The following is a 20,998-nucleotide window of genomic DNA, read 5'->3' on the forward strand; positions in this document are numbered from 1 at the left end:
GCCTTATTCGGAAATAGGGTCTTTGCAGAGGTAATGTTAAAGATTTCCAGAAGAAAGTCTACTTAATTTAGGGCAGATCTCAAGTCCAGTGACTGTTGTCCTTATAGGAGAAAGGAGTGGACAATTTGAGACACAGAGACACAAGGAAGAAGGCCAGGGAAAGATGAGACAGAGATTGAAGTTTTGCTGCCGCAAACCAAAAGACACCAAGAACCAGCGGGAGCCAGAAAAGACAAGGAAGGATCATGGCCTTGCTGGCACCTTGATTTTTAATTCCCGGCTTCCAGAACTGTGAGAAAACAAGTTTCTGTTGTTTAAACCATCCAGTCTATGGTGCATTGTTACGGTAGCCCAAGCAAAGTCACACAACATTTATTAGTGTTTCTACAGCTACTTCCCCTAACTGACATTTTTGTTCTTGTACAGTACAAGGCACTGGTTGAAGGGCAATATATACAGTGACCCATCTAATTCCGACACAAACCCTATAACGTAAGCGCTGTCATTAGCCCCATTTTACAGCTAAAGCAAACTAAGGAACAAAAAGTAACTTGCTCACACAAATGGAAATATGAGGATATAGGTTTGGATTCAGGCTGTCCAACTCTAGAGCTCTCAATGTGTATACACTACAGTCTACCAAAAACAAAATACAAGTGGGCCACGGAGCTTAAAACTCGAAAGCCAGACAGTGCCTTACGCTTTTCATGTGGTCTAATGGCTATATATCTACGGGCTATTTTTGTTTTCTCCCCTACAGACCAAGTTCCATGAGAAGGAAAGCTATTTGCTCAGTTAACCTAACCCTCATTATTTTGATTTCCTTTGGCAATTCTCAGATTCAAAGGTCACCACCACCAACTCCCCAACCTTCATCAAAAAAGAGGGCTATGGTCATTGCTTCTATGAAATAACCCATTAAAATCCTGCTCGATTTTGAAATAGTTTTTGCGTATGTGGATTTTTTACTGCTCCTCCTCTCTCTTTCCACACATTATGTTCTTGCTAGCTTCAAAGTGAGGAGGTCAATTTAAATTCCTTTTCAGGTTGAGGCTGCACCCACTCTTCACCATGTACTGAATATTTTTTATTTTTTATTTTTACTTATTTTCAGGATTGAAAATTCTGAAAACACTCATGTTCTTAAGCGACTCCTTGCAATTGAAACTATGCTAAGTCCTGGACTAACAAAAGAGACAGCATTGCTACCCTATAGAAACTAAATATCTGAGCGCAATCTCTGTATCTCTAATCTAAAAGATATCCCTACAGAAGTAAGTACAAACAGATTCACCTATACACTGGAAGGTCAAACGCGCAGTCTGTCCAAACCATTGCGTTGTTAGTGGAATCACTGCTTTCCATTTTAAATGGAAGCTAAACTCTATTGGTACATAAGTTGTTTGGAAATGAGAATGTGCCCTTTCCTGTTTATTCCAGAGGCAGCAGTTTTATGAGTTCTGCTGTAACACTATATTTTTGCAAGGGACAATTATGACCATAAAGGGAATTGTGTGGTAAAGACTACAGAATCTGCCGTTAGGCAAGAAGATGACCTTTTTATTCAGCTGGCTTGCCAAGTTTGAGCAGGTTCTTAGCATTTGGGAGAGATTTATGGTCACTAGAGGAAGCGTGACTGCCAACCATAAGACTAAAAGTCCTTATTTCTTTAAAAAAAAAAAAAAATCTATGTGCAAAGAGTAACAACTTGTGATTCATATAAGTTCAAAAATTCTATTTACTAGCACTTTTCTCCTGAGCATTGAGTCTTAAAGGGCTTCTTCTCCTCTCTACTCCATGCATGCCCCTCCACTCAAGAGCTATTTCCTCCCTTAAATTCCTCAAGAGTACACTCATTTAGTTATTGTCTACATACACACTTGGAAAAGTTAAATTTGCAAGAGCAGAATTTCCCAGGAGACAGCTCTACTTTTGGCCAGAAGGAACAGGACTAGGAAGTCTCCAAGTCTGCTTACCAAGAAGCTCTTGGAGATGCATTATAAATAACTTAGTTCATCCTGATAATCAGGAAGAAAGAACGTTGGGGAACCAGTCCAGGTGACGGAAGAGCCTGTATTATTCATCCTTCTGGCCTAAAGATGGCATCGATTATGTTGGCAATAAACATAGTGGATCATTTTGCTAATGGAACAGGTTAAAGAGCATAAAAAAAGACAACAAAATTAAGATCCCAGTTAAAGTAATTCCCAAAATAATAAAATAATAAATTATTTAAATATTAAAAATATATAATTAATTAAAATGGGTACGTTTAAAGATAATCTTGGAATGATAAATATTTTGGAAGTAACAGTTACAAATTAAAGAAAATCTTATTAGAAACTAAAGGTTTCCAATGGCTAGTTTTTCTTAAAGTATGAACACTACCTTTAAAAATGTTTATAGCAAATATAAATGTATAAAAAATTTACAAAACAATACAGAGGGTGCCCCCAAAAAAAGTATACACATTTTAAGAAAGGAAAAAACTGTATTAAAATTGTAATAATATATACCGATAACAAAAGATGAAAACAAGTCACATCTGACTTCTGCAATTGCAAGAGCTGCTCAAAGTGATGCTATTTGTTGTTACATGTAACCCAACTCATCCTAATATAACAGTTTTGGTTGGTTTTTATCAGAAGTCTGATTTAATAGCATCAGCGTCCAGACACTTCTGATTACGGTGAACTACTGCTTGAGCAACGTTGACTGAAGTGTTCACTTGTATACATTGTTTTGGCACTCCTGGTATTTTAAAAGAGACCAATAGTGTAGCCAAATAACAGACAAAGCATATAACCAAATCCTACATGTTGAGTTAGGCCCTAATTCAACATATGGTGTGTTTATAAGACAAGGAAAATTTGCACTCACACACACATAGAGTAGATGGCCGTTAAAGAAGGAGGCAGAGATTGTGTTAATGTTGCCACAAGCCAAGAAATTCATGGTGTACCAGTCATTGGAAGAGGCAAGAAAGGTTCCTACGCTCGAGGTATCTGAGGGAGAATGGCATTGCCAACACTAGATTTTGGATTTCTGTCCTTCAGATTTGTGAAAGGATAAATTTCTGTTGTTTTAAGTTACCCAGTTTTGGTAATTTGTTATAGCAGCTCTAGGAGAATAACACACCAAGCAAACAACACACAAACAAATACAAATGGTCAATAAATGTTAAAGGTCTGTTTAAGCAATTTTTTATGAATTATTGGGCATTTGTAATTTTGCCTCTATCTTTGCCACCATATATCCTATTCTCCACAGACAAACCAGAATCTTCTATTTAAAAAGTACATTACATTAAATCAGACTTCTGATAAAAGCTAACCAAAACTGCTATATTAGGATCAGTTTGGTTACAAGTAACAGCAAACCCAAATATCAGAGGCTTAAACAAATAGCATCACTTAAGAGGGGAATAAAGGTATGTAGGTCAGGAACACAACGTGTCAGAAAGGACTCACTGTCCTGTGATAGCTAGTATTATTTAAAGTCTAAAAACCATTGATTCACATATTTTTATCTGGTGTTTTAGTTGTTTAAAGTTGGGGGTATTAAATTTGGTCCTTGTTACTTCATCATAACACATAGCCTAAGTCCTGAAAGATAGAGATTTTTCAGTTGTGATGTGGCATTAGGTTCTTTTTCCATAATTTCCATGTCTCTACTGAGCTTCTCCATTTGTTTACCTATTCTTTCTATTTTTTTTGTTATAAATATTTTAATATATTTATTATAATTCCTTTAAAGTCCTTTTCAGCTAATTTCTACATCTGGCATATTAGTTAGTACTTTTGTTGACTTTTTTTTTTCATGATAATCATGAAAATTATGGGTTACTTTTTTCTGCTTCTCTGCATGAGCTAGTAATTTTTAATTGTATCCCAAATATTTGAGTTGTCTTGTATACACTCTGGATTGTGTTACCTCCTCTACATTGAATTTTGTTCTGGATGGCAGTTAAAGTCTCCTATCCACTTATTTATTGATTAACTGATCTGTTGGAGTTTGTTACTGACTTAATATACATTCCTTTGGTGATTATATGTGTGACAAATACATTTTCCACTCTGTGACTTCCCTTAATATTCTCTTAATAACACTGCTATCAAATCCACCATGACCAAGTAGAACTTATCCCAGGAATGTAAGTTTGGATCAGAATTTGAAGTCAACTTAATTTATCATATTAACAAACTAAAGAAGAAAAATCATACGTTTTAATGGATGCAGAAGAAATGCTTGATGGAATTCAGTGTTCATTAGTGATGTGGAATAAATCTCAACAATCTGACAATTCAAGGGAACTTCCTTAACTTGATTAATGGCATGGACAAAAAACCCAACCAAACAAACAAACAAACCTTATAGCTAACAGCACTCATTTTTTTTTACAGGACTTTTTTGGGAAACAGTGTGTACTTCCAGGAATTTTTTCCAAGTCAAGTTGTTGTCCTTTCAATCTTAGTTGTGGAGGGTACAAGCTCAGCTCCAGGTCCAGTTGCCGTAACTAGTTGCAGGGTGTGCAGCCCACCATCCCTTGCAGGACTCGAGGAATTGTGGTTAAGAACCCACTGGCCCATGTGGGAATCGAACGGGCAGCCTTCGGAGTTAGGAGCACGGAGCTCTAACCGCCTGAGCCACCGGGCCGGCCCCTAACAGCACTCTTAACAGTGGAATAAAGAAGGTTTCTCCCTGTGACCAGTAACAAGTCGAGGATTTTTTCTCCTGTGTCTCCTACATTTAAAAATTGGGCAAAAGTTTCACACAAACACTTCACTAAAGAGAATATATGGATGACAAATATGCATATGAAAAGATGTTCAACATCATTAGTCATTAGGAGAATGCAAATGAAACTCAAAATGAAATACCACTACCTACATATTGAAATGGCTAAAATGAAAAATAAATTTGATAATATGAAGTCCAGGTAAGGATGCTGAGTCACCTTAATTGTGGAAATGCAAAGTGTTGTCACTTTTCTAAACAGCTTAATAGTTTCTAATAAGGTTAAACTACCATGTTTTCCTGAAAATAAGACCTAGCTGGACAATCAGCTCTAATGTGTCTTTCAAAGCAAAAATTAACATATGACTCGGTCTTATTTTACTATAAGACCAGGTCTTACATAATATAATATAATGTAATGTAATGTAATGTAATGTAATGTAATGTAATGTGATATAATACTGGGTCTTATATTAATTTTTGCTCCAAAAGACGCATTAGAGTTGATTGTTCGGCTAGGTCTTATTTTCGGGGAAACAGGATAACACCCTGAAATCATGTAATCATCACCCTCTGGTATTTAACCAAGAGGGAAAAAATATGCCCATACAAGAAGGTGTTTGCAAACATTTACAGTGGCTTTCTTATAATCAATAAAAAACTGAAAATGCACATCTCAAATGCTCATCATAATAGATAAATAACTGTGGTACATACATAAAATGAAATACTGCTCAGCAATGAAAAGTAATGAAGAACTGCTATGTGCCACAGCTTTTATGAATCTCAAATACATTATAGTAAGGGAAAGAAAACAGGCGCAAAAGCTACATACTGTAGCCTATAGATGATTCTATTTATATGACATTTTGGAAAAAGCTAAGTCATAGGGACAGGTAACTGTTTGGCAGGGTCTGGGGGAGTGGGAAGAGATTGATCAGAAAGTACGTAGAGGGGATTTTGTTTGGGAGGGTGATGGAGATGTCTTATATCTTAATTGTGGTGATGGCTGCAGAATTGTATGCATTGGTCAAAACTCAAAGAACTATACACCTAAAAAGGCGAATTATATTGTATGAAATTGTCTAGTTATCTATTTGCCTAACAAAGTATCCCAAAACTTAGAGGCTGAAAACAACCAACATTTATTATCTCATGACTTCTGTGAGTCAGAAATCAAGGCTCACTCAGTTTGGCTGGCTGCCTCTGGCACAAAGTCCCTCATGATGAATCACTTTTTATCAAGTGCAGATAAATAAAATTTGCATACAGCATTTTATTTAATCTTCACAATAATCTCATGAGCAAGACATTACAACCTACATTTTACACATAGAGAAATTGAGGCATACAGAGGTTAGATGGTATCCTCAAGATGGTACCACTGGTGAACAGTGGAGCTGAAATTAAAACCAAAATCTGTTTAACTCCTAAACCCAATTCTCTTTTAATCTGGCATCCCTATCTGAAATATCACTAACAAATTTATTCAGTTATTTAGACGTACTTATTTGATAAATATAATTTATTGGTCTGATTCCATTTTCACAAAATTATACGAAGGAGTGAGTTATAAATGTAAGCAAAGATTTAGGTAAAATGCTGTTCATCATGATATCACTCAACAACCAACAGGAAAATAAGCAGCTTAAAATTCTAAAGTAGGCAAATAGTTCAAAATATTATGAAATATAATGGTATTCTCAAATATTAATAACGTGGAAAGTATTCACCAACTATATAATCTTGTTTCTAAATACTAAAAAGTTGACACAGTAGCACCATTGTAAAGTTGTATCTTTAATCTCTTTTTCCTATGCACTGCATTCACAAAATTCTATTCAACATCTGAATTTCTTTTTTTTTTTTTAATGCTGTTGTCTGATTCTAAAGTTCACTTGGTTCCAGGTCAGTATAGCAAAATATGTCCCTCTTCTTCCCCAAAAGATGAGTTCAATAACAGAACAAATATAAATATAAAAACACTCCATAGTTTTAATGGAATACAAGAAGAGATCATCCCCTGATGAAGACTGACGAAGAATCTGACAATATAAAGGAGGTTGCACTGGTTTAAGGACAGAACCTTGGAGCACCAATAAATACGCGATCCCATCAGGAAAAGCAGGATAATTTCTGAATAAAAGGTAATTGCCTGTAGGAGGCCTTGACTCAAAGTCTAGATTCGTCACTACAGGGTGGAACGAGAATAAGCCAAGAAGTAGTCAATAAAGTCATTCCTTCAAGACAAGTTCAGTATTCCGTGTGCCTGGCTGTAATGTTTCCCAGGAAACACTGTGAAATTATATCATGAAATAATGTAGAATGTTTCCCTGATAGAGTTCAAGAATAAACTTTGCAGCCAGAGAAAGTTAAGAGAGTTCTTCAGGTAACTTTAGCTGGGAGTATTTACACCCTAGAAGAAGCAGAACTTACAAAGCTAGTTCCTTTAGTTCCAGAAATCTGGTTGTTAAACCTTCACCAGAACAACACATAGAGACGCAACAGAGGCTGGAAAAACACAGTTTTCTTTTTCTATATTTTTTAAGCTGAGCACATTGCCATTCCATATTCTGTTGGCAAAAAAAAAGGAGGATAAAATGGTAGAAAAGTAGAAGCAACTAATATAAGGATAGATGTAATTTTAATTCTCAGAAATGAACAACCTCATTGCTAAGATAATTTTGAATCTCTACAGAAAGAATAAGTTGACAAACAAACAGTACTTAAAATGGAATTAGTAACCTGTAAAGATATACCTATTTTTTTACACAGTATAGTACAAAATAAGAATAATGTAAAATTATAAAGAAAATTTAAAAGACATGGAGGTAAATCTCAAAGGCCAATATGTATCAAACAGAAATTTTGCAAGCACTGTCAGTACTCTACAATTAAAGAATAGAAATAATGGAAGAAAGGGTCAAATACTTAACATAGAAAAATGTTCCCTTCGAGACACATATGTAGGACAGATCTTTGTGAACTATCAAAAATCAGAGAAAGAGAAATTCTTATCATATTCAGGATAACAAAAATAAATTACTTACATTAGAGTGAGAATCGGACTGGAAATACACAACACTACTGAAGAGTGGGAAATGGACACATTTTTAAATATGGATGGACATGTATTTTGGGGGGCAGTTTGACAGTTTCCACAAAACTGTAAATGGGCATATCCATTGAGGGATCAGTTGATTATCCTGGTATCCGTCCTCCACAAATGTAGGCCCTGCTATACAAGGACATATGTTAAAAAAAATTGTCATACCATGGACAGTAGCAAAAACTAGAGTCAGCCTAGAGGTTTATCACTTAAGAATAATTAATAGGTTTTAATATTTTCATATTATGGAAATCTATGTGGGCCATTGAAATAAGTTATATCTGAATGTACAGATATGGATGGCTTCCAGTACCTATTGAGGAACAAATTGCAGAACAAAGATAACATTTCTATATTCAGAGGAAGTGCAGAGAATACATAAGAAATTAGCAAAGAAGAGAGGAAAATGGAGATAGGAACTTCCACTCTTTATTTTATATTTGTTTAATATTTACTTTTCTTACAAAGAGTAAGCCCTTCTCTTGTAATTTCTTAAAAGTTTCACTAGACCCATTCATGAATAAAGGCTATATTTCCAAGCATTAGAATTTCCAAAAATGCTGGGAAAAATCTAATAATAAAGAAGAGCCTATATCTTTATGAATTACAATTTTCATATTCAGGCAGAAATCATAACATTTGACAAATAAGACTATATAAAAGCTAAGACAAAAACTACAAAACAGCTCCCCCCACACTAAAAGAAAAGAAAAGAAAGAAAAGGTAAAGTTGTATGGATGACAAATAACGGAAGCTAAAAGACAAAAAAACTGAAAGCATAAAAACACTTAACTTGGACAAAAAGCATTACATTTATATATAACATTTAAAAACACAAAATAGAAGAAAGGGAGCTTAAATAGCTTGTCTAAAACTATATAGCTAAGAAAGCAGAGCTATGACAAGGTCTGACTTGTCCTCAGGCAGCATCAGTGCAGGGCTCATAGCCTGACCACCTTGCTGCCCACTGATAACTGGCGAGTGCTGGCCGCCCTCGCAGGTCAGGGCAATGAGCACGACACAACCAGCCTCCAGGCCCTCCTGGTGGATGTTTGAGTCAGTGCAGAATTTCTGGACAGAAATTCGTCAAATGATTTAAATGCCTTAAAAAATGTGCTTATCCTTTGATCGTGCAATCTCACATGTAGACATTTACTCTAAGACTATAATCAGGTGAGTATTCAAAACAGTCTTATCAGTGACTACAACTGTGAACTACCTCTTCAGTATCCAACGATAATGGAATGATTAACATAACATAAATAGGTACAAATTTAGATAGAGAGACATCCACATAGAGACATAGAAATTCGTTACACCCTTACATATGTTAAGAGGTGGGAATACGGTGTCTTTTATATGCCTCCATTTATGAAAGAAATAAGGTATATGTACATAGAAATGTGTCTGAAAACATAGTAGATTCACTCCAGAAAAATTTATTAAGTATCTAGTAATGAAGGGTAGCAGTGGATAGTGGTCACGAGCTCACACATGGCAGAGAGGGAGCCTGAGTGAATCCTGAGTCTGCCACTTACTGGCTGTACGGACCTGGGCAAATTATGTGTGCTCTCTCAGTGGCAAGGAGAGCTATGGAGAAAGATGCAATGGGGTCAGAAGAATAGACGGTGTTGGGGTGGGGTTTGTATTTCAGTTGGAATGGTTATGGGAAGTCTCTCTAAGGTCTTAAAAAAGAAAAACAAAACAACAACAAAATAACTCTAAGAAGGGAGGAAGTAGAGAGTAAGTGCCTCAGATATCCAGGGAATAGAATTTCAAGCAGAGGGAACTGTCAATGCAAAAACCTGACATTGGGAAGGGTGGGGGATGTTCCAGAAGGAGGAGGAGCCCAGGGTAGCCATAGCAGCATGAATTACTCCCAACTATTCATTGTGGAATTCATAGCCACTAGTTTTCTCTTCATACTTGCAATAATTCATACTGGATGAATTTTTGTAATTAGCATGAAAGTACTTTTACAATGGAAAAGAGCAAAATATTTACATTTGGAAAAAAAGAAAATAACAAGTTGCTCTCTGTCTTATTGCTCTCTCCAATAAGTATTATAAGTGTTCAGTTTCTTAAAAATGCACGCTCATATTTTCTGAGCAAACTTCAAAGCCTTCTGCTCTTTCAGGCTCTCCTGAGAGGGCTTAGCAGTGAGAAGTGTGTGCTTATGATTCTTTGGGGCCAGAGCTGTTTTAGTACTTCGCCCTTCACCTTGCCTCCACCCTTGCACTTTGTTTGATTACAAACCATTCTTAACTTTAAAGGACTCTTTTAAAATTGGCATTTCCCTCATGTGCCCCAAATAATGAGCGTCTATTTTAAAAGTAGAAAATGAATTTGATAAAATATTTTGCTTGGCTAGAAATGTTTTCAATAGTTCATTAACTGCAAAATAATTCCCTACTGAATGCCAGAGATCCTATGCAAGATGTTGCCTGGAGCTAAATAATATGTGTTCACCTTTTAATCACATTGACAGAGGGGAAATGGAAAGCAAGTCTACCGGTATTCAACATGCAGTCTTTATTTTAATGGAGAAGAGATGAAGTGTGAATAGAAAAAAGTATCAGATAATTCAAAAAATGTTTATGGTTTTGCTGGGGATGGGTATAGTTTTACTATATAGGTATTTCCAATAATCTTACAATTCACACTCATTGAAATCATGAAACCACATTCTAAAAACCTGATGCAACCTGGCAGTCTCTTTTTTATTCCTCTTGTCTGTTTCTGCCTGATCTTCAAGCTCGTGACTGACAGCATCCCTTCCTTCCCAGACTATATATTTAGGATTTGCAAGAGCCAGGGCTTAAAAATATACATAGCTTTCTTTGGCTCCATCTTTGCAATCAGGTTAGTTCACAACTTTACAAGTACGACATGGACACTAGACATTGTTTATTGAACTGTTGTTCAACTTTAACTTCACAACTGCATTGTGAGCAAGTTGAGGGCAGGAAATAGTGTCATATTTACATTTTTATCTTGGGACGCTAGCATAATGCTTGGCAGGTGATAAATGTCTAATGTTTCGGGGTTTTTTCAGTCGAAATTAAAAGACCGTTCTGGACCACAGTAACTTTCTACTTCATATTGTGTTAAAAGAGAAGTTTGCAATTTTATTTCAATAGCAAGTTTCTTCCTACTCTATTTCTGATTCTCCAGCAAGCCAGGTAAGAAGTTCAGCAAGAATTCAGTATAATTGCAGAAATTTGTTTGTTTTATTAGTGAGTACCATTCCAGCCTGAATTTATGTTTTCAGCTTTATATCCTCATTGTTTAATTGTTTTGTTTTGTTTTTAAGATGAAGCCAAAAGCAGTTAGAATGAAAGATCATTAATTCTTCTGAACTAAAATGGGTTTTGTTCATTGTTTGGCTATGACACTATTATGGAAACCTGAAGTATTTGGTTTGGTTTTGCTTGGGGAAAAGCAAAAAATTGTAGAGTACCAGAGATTTAACAGGATTAAGTGGGTTATCCATTTTGTATGGCCTTTTCACCCCCAAACCCACTCCTAATTTATAGTGATGATTAATTCTCCTATGAAAGCAACAAAAAACAGAGAGGGAAATACTTAAAGCAAATTATCAGCACTTTCATTAACAATATATCTTGCAAAGCATTACAGAGAATATGCTGCTTCTTCCCATTTTTGCCTCTTTTCCTCACTATCATCCATTAAAACACCTTAGTGCTGCATTTGGGTGTATTCCAACGGCTGCATTCAGAGTTACCTCTGTCTATTCCTTTCATTCCTTGAAATTGTGCAAAAAATTACAAGGTAGAGGTATAGGCAACAATCAACAACGTTCGGCTGCATTATTGAGATTTTTCTTCTCCCAAAACATTCTGCAGAACGCAGGACACTAGTCACTATTACTAACTGACGTCTCTCTCTTTGCATGGAGATGGACATTAGTGCTTTTCCTTTAATGGGTCTTTGTTTTTTTCCATGTCTCAAACAGCTATTTCTGAGTTTCAATGCAGTGACTGGAAGATTTTACAGTCTTTCTCCTTTTATCAGGAACTTCCATTATGTGTGTGAACAAGACAATCGCCTCCATCTATGCAGAAGTCATGAGCCTCCTAACACTTCCGGTCTTACACACACTGCTGTGCATAGTAGCAGTTCTGGACTCATTCCCACATCAGGAAGGCTACACATCGACATCCAATAAAACAGCAATTGAAGTCGTCTTTTTTTAGCTCTAGAACCTCATTCATAACCAGCTAACAATTTAAAGTTTTTAAATTACACCATATCATAGTCCTCAGAAATGTTCTATTTATGACACATTGCTTTCACTTCAACATAATTTTGTGAGTGGGTGCATCATAGTAGGAGCTGAAGCAGAAGAGAAAGTTCATTAAATAATCATTTTGTATATTGTAACACATGTACCTAATAAACGCATTGAAAGATTTAAAATATTCCAGGGAGGACATAGTCATAGAGGCAGTTTGAAATATGATTTAAGCAATTATAAAAATATATTTATCAAATGCAGACAACCAGTCTGCGTATTTCAAGGGAAAATACTTTATTTAGACTTTGAATTCACTTCTTATTCATCATTAAAGCCAAAGTTCTAACATTTCGTTTCTACTGCAAACTCATCACCATTTACTTTGCCTCTATTATATTCTGTTTAAAAATATGAAATATATTCTGTTTAAAATATATACCAAGTTTATGGTAAATACTAGGTGAAAATCAAACTAAAAATGTATTAAATAATAAAATAATTAAACAAGGTATTAGACTAAATTACATTTTTAATTAATTTGACAGCATATCATATTCATGATTAATCTACTTTCAAGTACTTATAGTATCTAGTTTGTCTTTTCCTTTCTCACCAATAAAGTTAATATATATGTTAAAGAATGTTTGGTAAAGAGGTACATTAAATATTTTGTCAGTGTTATTAGCAAAAACCTGGTCTTTAAAGCTACCAGACCCTCTATATATAACAGAGAAATAGGTCCACTTGGTATTACTGTTTTTGCTTTGGGAAGTCTCTCTCAGGTGTCCTCTCACATTACAGATACAGACAGTGAGTTCCCATTACATGCAAACGGTATAGAATAGTGAAGACAACACTGAAAGAGAACACAGTTGGAGGACTCAATTTACTCAACTTTAAGATGTCATATAAGCCATGGTAGTCATGACATCATGGTATTGGTGAAAAAAAAGATACATAGATCACAGGAACAGAATAGAGAGCCCAGAAATAGACTAACACAACTATAATCAACTGATTTTGACAAAGATACAAAGGAAACTCAGTGAAGAAAGAAGAACCTTTTTTAACAAATGGTGCTGAAACAATTGGATATCCACATGCAAAAAAAAAAAAAAAATAGAACCTAGATACAACTTCATTACTTATATACAAATTGGCTCAAATGGATTATAGATCTGGAAAGCTTCTGGAAGAAAATTTGAGTTACCTTGGGTTTGGTGGTAAGTTTTTAGATACAACACTAAGAACATGATCTATAAACAACAACAACAACAAAACAAACCAACCAACAAACAAAAAACACCAACCATGATCCATAAAAGAAAAAACTGAGAAGTTGGGTGGATTTCATTTAAAAAAAATTGCTGTGAAAGATAAATAGAGGAACTATTTCCAAATCACATATGTGGTGAAGGATTATTCCAGAATATACAAAGATCTTTTAAAACTTAACAATAAAAAACAAAATACTCAATGAAAACAATGGGCAAAAGATTTCAACATACACTTCACCAAAGAACACATATAGATCACAAATAAGACTATGAAAAGATGTTCAACATCATTAGTCATAAATCAACAATAAAATACCATTACATACCTATCAGGATGGCTAGAATTCAAAGACTTGACAATACCAATATGTGGAAAAAACACAGAGCAACAGAATTCCTCATTCATTGCTGGTGAGAATGTAAAATGGTTCAGCCACTTTGAAAGACAGTTTGGAAGTTGCTAATAAATCTAAACAGTCTTACATATAATTCAACAATTAAGCTCCAACTGATTTGAAAAATGATATTCACATAACATCTGCATACACATATTTATAGCAACTTTATCCATAATTGCCAAAAAAAAAAAAAAAACAGGAATAAAAAAACTGTCCTTCAATAGGTAAATGGATAAACAAATTGTGGTAAATCCATATCATGGAATATCATAAGGTGATGGAAGAATCTAAATGTGTTATAACTGTAGGAAACAACCTCACTGAAGGGGTTGTGACAAAGATGCTGACCTAATAACTTGGAAATGAATGGAACCTGTAAGACCAAAAGCAAAAGTAACTGTACATTCTCTATTTGGTAAAGTTGTTTCCAACTGGCATATGGGCCAGAAATTCTGAAAGCCCTACACATGAATACTGGAATTGAACAATTAAAATAAATGAATAACAGATGGTGGGAACAGGTTTCTCACTGTTGGAGTGGGAGTATAAGCTAGGGGAGGAGGTTAGAATGATCCATGTGGCCGTAGAACCTAATGAACTCATGGTTAGTTTACTATAGATATGAGTGGGTATCTAGAGAGAAATACTTGTAGATGTGTATATATAAATGGGTTAGTATATATACATACATCTAGTTTTTCTTTCAGTTTAGAGGGTCTAGAAACAACAGTAATGCAGTCGTAATGAGCAAACCTAGTGCACAGATTTTGGTTTCTTGCACCATTCTCCAATACAAAGAACCAGTGTTCCTTGAGGAAGGGCTGATTCTAGGAATGAAGCAAGAAATACACAAGATAAGCCTAGAGCAACTTGTGCCAGGAAACAACGGCCCAAAAAAGAAAAAAATTGCTAGGGTTGTGTAAAAGGGCCCCAAAAGCCGAAGAAAACAGCTACCAAAATAGAACAATTTGAGCAACAAAATGTACAAAGTATGGACTTAAGATTAATAAAATAATAAATATCAACATTGGTTTACGAATTGTGACAAATGTACCACATTAATCCAAGTTGTTAGTAACAGGAAAACCTGGCATGGGGTATCCAGGAACATTCTGTAGTTGTTTTGCAATAATTCTGTAAATCTAAAACTGTTCTAGAATGAAAAGTTTATTTTTAAAAAAATACACACTCTCCATAGCAAAATGTATGTTTATGATTATCTATGGATAGGTAATAATATCACATCCCGAAGATCATTGAAAGGTCTTTTCCTCCAGGTTTCAAGTCCATTAACCTGCACAATGCTCAAAGTTTATAGCCTAAGCTAATTTTATGCCAAAAGACAAGACCCACAAACTTTCCAAAACGATTAAAACAAATGCTGTGCATTTTCTGTCAGATTAAATTTTACATTGCTTTTGATCTTTATAGCTTGTATATGAGATACATTGCAGATTTAAGAACAAAATTCACTTAGACAAGTAAATGACTTTTGTGCTGTATATTTCCACACACTAATAGCATCATTTGCATGCTAAAGATATGACATTTTTATTCTGCTGTGGCCACCAAGGATTAATTTAATGAATTGAAAAAGTTTGGATTGTCTTCTGAGAGAGAGAAGGTTGAAGGGTACATTTTGCTAAATATTTAAAATCTTTAACCTTTGTGGTGTAGAGCTCCATGATTGGGAAAAAAAAAAAAAAAAAAAAAAAAAAAAAAAAAAAAAAAAGATAGGTGCTTAAAGCATAGTTGTAACTTGCTTGAAATTTTTTCTTTTTTAAATTCAGGGGTAATTTACCTGATTCTTTGAATTTAATACACAATATTTCTAATAATGTTATAATTATGCTATGGTAGAATTTCCAAACATGTTTGTAAGATTTCCTATGATTTCTATTTTATCAAACATGAAACAGTATCTTTTACATATTCAATAATGCTGATTGGATCAATGAATCAATCCATTAATTAATACCAAATCCCACTTAACACAGAGATTCAATTCCTTGCTCAGATGGTAGTGTCCACAGAGTGGAGAGCACCAAACATCTGTGAGTCTATATAAGCTCATCATGAATTAGGAGAGGGGAATGAGTGACAAAAAACACAAAATGCAAATGGTAAGAAATTAGGGGCAAATCTTATCTGGGGCTAGCTTTGATGATTAAGTAGATGGTTACTTTAGCACAGTTCTACCTCCAACCTACACCTCTAAGGAGACGTGTACAGAAAGAAGGATGAACATCTGAACAGAAAAGAATTCAGGATAGATACAGAGAACAGATTGGCAGTTATCAGTGGGGAAGGGGGTCAACCATATGGTGATGATGGTAACTAGACTTGTGGTGTGATCACTTTGTACTGTATACAAAGATTGAATTAATATGTTGTACACCGGAAACTAGTATAATGTTATATACCAATTTTACCTCAATATAAAAAAAAGAAGAAAGGGAAGAAAGAAGGAAGGAAGGAAAGAAGGAAGGAAGGAAGGAAGGAAGGAAGGAAGGAAGGAAGGAAGGAAGGAAGGAAATGAAAGAGAGAAAGAAAGAGATCCAGGATGCCCTCTCTACCCACCATAGTTCAACAAAGACCATGACTATCTGATTTTAGTGATGTTAAGATAACTAAATTTTCATTGAAAGAAACTCCCCACAGGAAACAAACAAATCAAAATTATATAAACAATTTTAAATAATTATATTTATCTCAATGCCAATTGATTTTAAACAAATTATTTCCTAATTGATCTTGTAGACCATCTCCTCAGGAAACATTCATTGACCTGGAGTCTTAACACACTTTGCTCATCCATAACATAGAACCAACAACATGTCAGGTTAAGAAGGGATAGGCAAGGACTTCCTCATTCACCATTCCACTCCTGGGAATATAGAAGGTTCTTAAATAAATGCTTATTTTATGATTTAATGAAATCTTGAAGGTACTAAAACACAATGCCAAGGAAACTCAATGTTGTAATCATATCTTGCAACACTAATTAGCCTAACAAAGGATAATATCCATTTGTCAGTTTGCCTTAGATTTCATTACCCTCTTATGCCCACATTGAGATGCTGATATATTAAGAAATTTTCAGAATGATCAGTGACAGGTTATGCACTTGCTACTCTGTTCACAGGACCATTTTGCCTGATAAAAACAACATAAGGCCTGTACGAAAATGTTTTTTTTCCAGTTGAAAGTATGATAAAGCTCAGCCTCTAATGATAATATAAAACCAGTTAAATGTCCATTTTATTAATTCATAAAAGGTTCAAAATTACCCCAATAACTGTATGTAAAAGCTTTTGGTTTAATCATTGTTTTACATACTATAAATGTTTTAGGCATGCAGTTTCTTACCTGCCCTTAGATAGAAGTCAGGTACCTCATGCCTTCTGCTGTTTACTGCTTAGGCGTTTCCCTTCCCATTTAAGTGAGAAGAAAAGAGAAAAGAAGTGAAATTTAAATGAGAAGTTTTTGTTACTTGATAATAATGCCGATAAAAAATGTGGTATGGATTGAAGTTGAAAAATATTGTTAAAGGCAGTTTTTCAATTGTCTACGGATTTCAATTATCCAGGGATTCCTCTCCTTTATTAGAATAAATAACTGTGAGTTAATGTAACTTATTTGAATAGAATTTAAATCTCACCACACTCAACTTCATTATCTGGAACTGGGCTTTCGTTTTCAAAAAGTGAAGGGAATTTAGGAAGTTGCATAATTGTTATTTTTTCCTTTCATTTCCTTTCTTTGAAAAAGCTGAGACGTAGTATTTCATGCATCAAGAAAATAATAAACCGGAAAGATTTTCAGTTTGTCTCTTTTTGGTACTTTATTGATTATAAGACATATCCTACCATATCCCTGAATAGCTCAAAACATTTTGAGACATAAGAATATGCATAGATATACAAGTTTCATTTGTGTATATTATATGCACATACATGAATAATCTGTAACAGCAAAGTCTTGAATGAAATTTCTAAACTTAAATAATTAAATATGAAAACAATCACCAAAGTTTACTGCCTTCCTGAATGGACATGCAGCATTAACTCATGGTATCAGAAGGTCTTAGTTGAATCACTATGGTTAAGAACATGGGTCAAGGATTTTGATCATGACTTTTGGCAAGTTGTGACTTCTTTGCACCTCAGTTTCCTTCTGGATAAAATGGATATAATAATGGGTTTTATGAGAAATAGAATATATACATACATAATATATACATTATATGTTACATATTATATACTACATATTATATATGTATTATATAGTATATAGTATATAGTATATAGTATAGTTAGCACAGTGCCTTGCACATAACTAACTAAATAGTAGTTGCTCTATGGTTATCATCTTTAATCTTTGACTCCTTTCTTTTCCTAATGTCCATATCAAATCAGCTGAAAAATCATCTCAAGAAGACAGTTTCTATACTGTCTCTCAAATGTGTCTAGTCCTCTATTTCCTTACCACTATTCTTACCTAAGACCATAGTACCACTTCCTGGTCGACTGTAATAGACCCATGACTGTTCTCACTCTCCAATTTTTCCTCCTTTAATCTACCCACAGTCCTGAAAGAGATATCTTTTAAGGATAGGTGATCACGTGTCACTCCATGGAAGAAAAGCTTTACTACTTCACCATGTATCATTAAGAGCAGAGACTCCCCTGGGCATTCAAAGTCACAACCTACTCTTTAATCCACACATTTGGTGTCTTCACCTTCCGACATTCTCCCCTACCCATCACCCCCAAACATATCCTAAATCACACTCCCTGCCTGATGATAAGCTCTGATTTTTCCCAGTTCACAATCTAGACTTGAATTGTTTTCCTTACCCTTAAAAATCCCTCCCTCTCTTTATAGTGAAGCCCAAAAAAACATATAAAGAGATACCTGATTCTGGTACCTTCTGAGGTCTCCCAGGCACTTGTTCACATCCATCTTCCAGAACTCCTGTGTTGTGTGCTTTGGGGGGGGGGGGGAGCTCACATTTGCTGGAGCATTGCAGCACAGCTGGCATTTGCTCAGGTGGAGATGCTGAGACTGACACTATATGGTGACTGCATGTCTGATTTTCCAATGTAATCCTGACACTAAACAAGAGCTTTTATGTTCCTTAATAACGCTCTTGAAAGAGCCTTTTGGACGGAAGACTCACTAGCTCTAGAAAGCCAGCCTGAACAAAGCATCCAAGTCCAATTTACATAAGAGGGAGTTTGGAACAATCTGTTCCTCTTGTCTTCCTATATGCTAACTAATGTGGCTCTCGGATTTGTACTGTATGTTTCCTCTCTCTCAAGAAGTACTTCACAGCCCCTTTAGTTGGAATACTCTCTTCTTCTCCTACAACCTAGTTGAACTTTGCATCTTTCCTGCAACTCAGATCACATACACACCTTTTTCAGAATTTTTTATATTTGTGCCTTTTACTTTTACTATCCCATGTGCTCTTAGATAAAATATTTATTTCACTTTCCCTAGCACCTACATCAGAATATCTCTCATAGCAAATATTCAATAAATGCATGATGAATTGAACTGATGTAATAAAAATAGTACCTAATAGTTACAAAATATTTTATGCTTTTGAAAACAAAACTATAGATACAGACATATGACAGAACAGGTAATAATATAAATGCCTAATTACAGATGAAAACATTGAGACTCGGAGAGTTATAAATACATTATTTCAGAATAAGAAAATCCGTTCCAACTGTTTGCCTCGGATTTTCCCACTATCCATAAGAGCAGCTTTCTCGTCTCACATATAATTATGATTCAGATTTTTGTGGCGACGCTTTAATATTGTGGAGAGAAAACAATATAGGAATCGAGTCAGTATTTACAAGTGCCTCTTACCTCTCCCAAATGGAAATAATCTGATTGCTTATTAGGAAAGAAATGGTTAGAATAAAGGATGGTATGGTCATACTGCAGGATACTATGCAGCATTTTAGAAGGAAAAAGTAGAACTCAATATGTTAACACGGAAGTGTGTCTAAGACATATGGCAGAGTTAAAAATTATTTCAGAATGACAAAACAGCATTACATCACTTATGTCTTAAAACTATAAAATACATGATACTGTATATTCTCCGGGAGTACAAATGTACACATGCGAGTGCACAGCAGAAGGTCTGGAAGAATATGTATCAAACCAAGAAGTGATACCTTTCAGGAGAATCAAAGAGAGGTACTCTGGTATTGGGATGTTGGTCAACAAATTAAACATTAGAGGCAATTTTAAATTTGAATAATGTTATGATATTTTTAACAACGAAAATGTATTGTGGCTCTAAGCCAGATGCCAGAGTTTAAATCCTGTCTCTGCCGTTTACTACTTGTGTGAACTTAAGCAATATAGTCTCTCCACCTCTGTTTCTCATCTATAAAATCTTTATAATACAACTACATAATAGGCAAGGCTAGGCATACAAATATATTTTTTTTAAAAATTCAATACTTGTGTTAAACAGCAGAACTTTAAATAAAAAAGATACACCCCCACTCCCTAAAACATACATTTTTACCTTTTAGATGTTCTTCATTACATCTGGAAAGTTTATATATGCTGTAGATTAGAATCTGAAAATGAAAATTAACTGTGCCAATTTAGAGATGGTTGTGTACTTTAATCATCGAGTTGTATTATGTCCTAATAGGTTAGACTATCTTTCAAACAATATTAAAATATCACAGATCTTCAAATGGAAAATTCAGCAAAATTTCATTAACCCTTCATTTATTTGGATAATTATGTTGAACACTCCTTTTCACATATAGTAACATCAACTTCCTAGTCTTGGCTGTATTTTTTTCTTACGAAAGAGTTCTTCTGAATGGCTGCAAATTTGTTTTCATTACTATTGACTTCTCAAGTTAAGAAAGTTCTGACACATCAAAATTATTTCTTAAGAGTCTAAATATATGATATAAAGATAGCAGAATTTGCTCAAATAATCCAAACAAAGTTTAACTCATAGCTGCGTGGGTCTTAAATACCTGCTATTGTTATATAAAGAAAACAAAAAAATTACTGCATTAACCCTGTAATATTGCTACTCTTTTTACATTTTTAGTTTAATTAAAAATGGGGCTATGCTAACAGAGAAAATCAAGACTTGTTTTGCTCAAACAACTAAATGCCTTTAACAGCTTTTAGTCTTGACTTATATTTTTGTTTTGTTTTA

At 34.7% G+C, this 20,998-nt stretch overlaps 1 long non-coding RNA gene across 3 annotated transcripts in view; it reads right to left on the reverse strand.

Moving 5' to 3' along the window:
* LOC141568474 (uncharacterized) overlaps positions 1 to 19,027 on the reverse strand; it is a 145,333-nt gene extending 126,306 nt beyond the window's left edge. For all 3 annotated transcript variants that reach the window (XR_016021740.1, XR_016021741.1, XR_012491619.2), the window contains exons 1-2: positions 18,697 to 19,027; positions 17,149 to 17,209 (exon numbers count right to left, since the gene is read on the reverse strand). This is a non-coding gene — a long non-coding RNA (uncharacterized LOC141568474). The remainder of the gene's footprint in view (positions 1 to 17,148; positions 17,210 to 18,696) is intronic.
* Positions 19,028 to 20,998: the final 1,971 nt, after the last annotated feature.

This window comes from Rhinolophus sinicus, chromosome 7 (genome assembly GCF_057876585.1).
Source record: "Rhinolophus sinicus isolate RSI-liver-muscle chromosome 7, RSI-T2T, whole genome shotgun sequence".
Lineage (NCBI taxonomy): Eukaryota > Metazoa > Chordata > Mammalia > Chiroptera > Rhinolophidae > Rhinolophus > Rhinolophus sinicus.